The sequence below is a fragment of the Penaeus vannamei genome, chromosome 4 (genome assembly GCF_042767895.1).
Source record: "Penaeus vannamei isolate JL-2024 chromosome 4, ASM4276789v1, whole genome shotgun sequence".
NCBI classification, from domain to species: Eukaryota; Metazoa; Arthropoda; class Malacostraca; order Decapoda; family Penaeidae; genus Penaeus; species Penaeus vannamei.
Window position 1 is genome coordinate 2708385 of NC_091552.1, and position 2500 is coordinate 2710884.

General features: G+C 40.3%; 1 protein-coding gene across 3 annotated transcripts in view; it reads left to right on the forward strand.

Annotated features, from left to right (window-relative positions):
* Positions 1 to 2500, forward strand: part of pasha (partner of drosha) — a 67553-nt gene that overhangs the window by 2400 nt on the left and 62653 nt on the right. Inside the window, exon 2 of one of the 3 annotated variants that reach the window (XM_070120424.1) lies at positions 47 to 166. The gene's annotated coding sequence lies outside the window, so the exon portion shown is untranslated. Of the gene's footprint in view, positions 1 to 46; positions 167 to 2500 lie in introns of those variants that run through there. The other 2 variants (XM_070120429.1, XM_070120435.1) reach the window with 2 other exon arrangements.

A 2500-nucleotide genomic window follows, 5' to 3' on the forward strand; every position in this document is an offset into this window, starting at 1 on the left:
TTGATATCATTAGCATTAAATATCCACCATTTATCCATTCAAACAGAATTGCGACCCCGAGAAAAGAGCGCAGAGTGCAGGCGGCGCACGCAGAGGGAACTCTGGCCTTGAATAGATGTCTGACTTCCCCCCGTTGTATATACCCGGTATATTTGTTGAGTGTAAGGTAATGTGTTTAGATTGTAGATTACTTCAACTGCAGGTATTTGTGATTTTGACCTCTCGGCGGGCATTGAAAGACGGGGGGGAAAATTGGATTGAAATTGTTGGTTTTCAGGACGTGGGAGCAAATCAGGCGGTGGATTCGCTCGTCAAAGTAATATATTTTGTGTTTTTTTGGAGGGAATTTTTTTTGTATTTTGAGTTGTGGGAAGAAGTAGTGTGTTGGGAAATGAAATGATTGTGGAAAAATGAAAGATGAGGGAAATAATTTGAATGTTGCATTGCAATGGGGTTGCCTTGATGTTGCAGTGAGGTGATTGACGGGTCGTTTTTATTTTAAAGTTATTTCTCTTTTATTTTACCGTTATTTCTTTACGGTCGTACTATTTATGGATGATTAAGAGCACTAACGGTAAGCCTACTGTAGGACATGATGATAGGCCTATCGTAGTGGTGCCAGTAGGGCATGAAGTGAATCTGGGAAATTGCAGTGTGAAAAAGACACAAAAACATGGTGAATGTATTGAAGATAACTGCTGTCCCTCATTTATTTATTTTTCTCTTTGTTCTCTCGTGTGTGACTAAGCGATGACTGTTTTGTTGTCAGTGGCTTGCTTGTAGCGCATTATTCACCCCATCCATGTTGATATTATGGTAAATTTGCAGCATAAATAACCAGTATTATTGTCGATCAGCTGGATGATTGGAGTGTTAAGTAATTCCAGCTGCTGCTGCACCTGTTTATCCTCTGGTAATTGCCAGCAGACATTCATCAGGTATATTGTACGAAGATCGAGCTTGTTCATTATTGCTGTGTTCAGAACTCCTTTTTTTGCTCTCTCGACACCCTGTCAGGCCCAGCAGGACGATAAGGCCACATTCGGAACCCACCAAGGTCCTCATTACCCACTATGCTACCAATTATACCGGTGTCTCTCATTGCACACACTACTTATATTATATAACTACTCTGATGCATATGTAATTTGATCTACAATAGGCAAACACAAAAATAATAGGTAGAGGTTACCAAGAGCGATGTGCAGAGATGGAGGGAAATGCACACTGCCATCCTATAGAGCATTATAAATAGAGTAAGAAACAACACAGGTACAGTTGCAGCGGCCTCATATTCACGTTAAATGACAATTATATCCCCCGCATATCACCATTCCGAGACCTATGTCCACAGCGCCCTCACATAGAGTTTTTAATGCCCATTTTCTATTAGTTGGCACGAAGTACTAATAAATGGAGGGATGCAGGGGGGCTTGTCTTCCTGTCTAGGGAATAGATAGAAGGTAGGAAGGGTTAGGTTGGCTTTTTGGGTTAGCATGATAGTCTGGTTTTAGACTCTCGGTGACAATTTCTTGGTAACAATTATGAACAAATTTTTGATAATAACAGTTGAAAAGTTTCATGAAATTACTTTCCAACTTTTTTATGATTACCTGCAATTGTTGCATTCAAATACTATTGTGATGTCGTCTCAACCTGCTCACTCGGTTTCAAAGGTGGGCTGATGGATGAGATGAACAGCTTGTCCCAAACGCCAGAATTGGGGTTCCATACAGTAAAAACGCCTTGTCCACCTTGACCAACTTGTTGGATGAGAAGTTCCGAATGCAGCATAATGAACCATTCCAAGTTTGTACTTTGCCAGAATATGATACCAGTGGCCATGTCCCAAATGAATGGTGATGTGTTGGGAGGCATTTTGCCCTGACCTCTCAGCAAGTGAGTTGGACTATGGGTCCTATTGGAGAATATATGACTATAAGATATAGCTAAAGATAAATAGGCCATACTACCTTGTGGTATTATGCTATGAGAAAGAAAGAAACAAACAAACAAAAAATCAGCCTTCTTGTATTAATGTTTTAAAGTTACATAATTCATTGGATCTGGGTGCTTCACTGGCCAGAAGTGGCCCAATATCTGGGCATTAGGCTTACTTGAGTGGTGACTTTCCCGGGTGGGTGGCATGCAGCCTCAGCCCACACATACACTCAGACTCCTTGCACAGACTCTATAGTATCCTTCTTGGTAGTCTCTAACTCTGTGCAATAATAGTAATAATAATAATAAAAAGAAACATTTTGTTATTTTTTTTTTTTTTTCTTTTAAATATTCATTCTGTAATACATCCTGCATTCCTGGTCACATTGTGCAGAAATAATGTCCTCCCTGGATGAAGTGTCCTCCCTGGAGCCGGCACTCTTCCAGTCATGGCTCACAAATGGTAAATTCTATACTCATTTACTGATGAAAATATTACAAGAGCTGGCACTCTTCCAGTCATTGCTCATGGATGGTTCATTCCATACTCATTTATTGA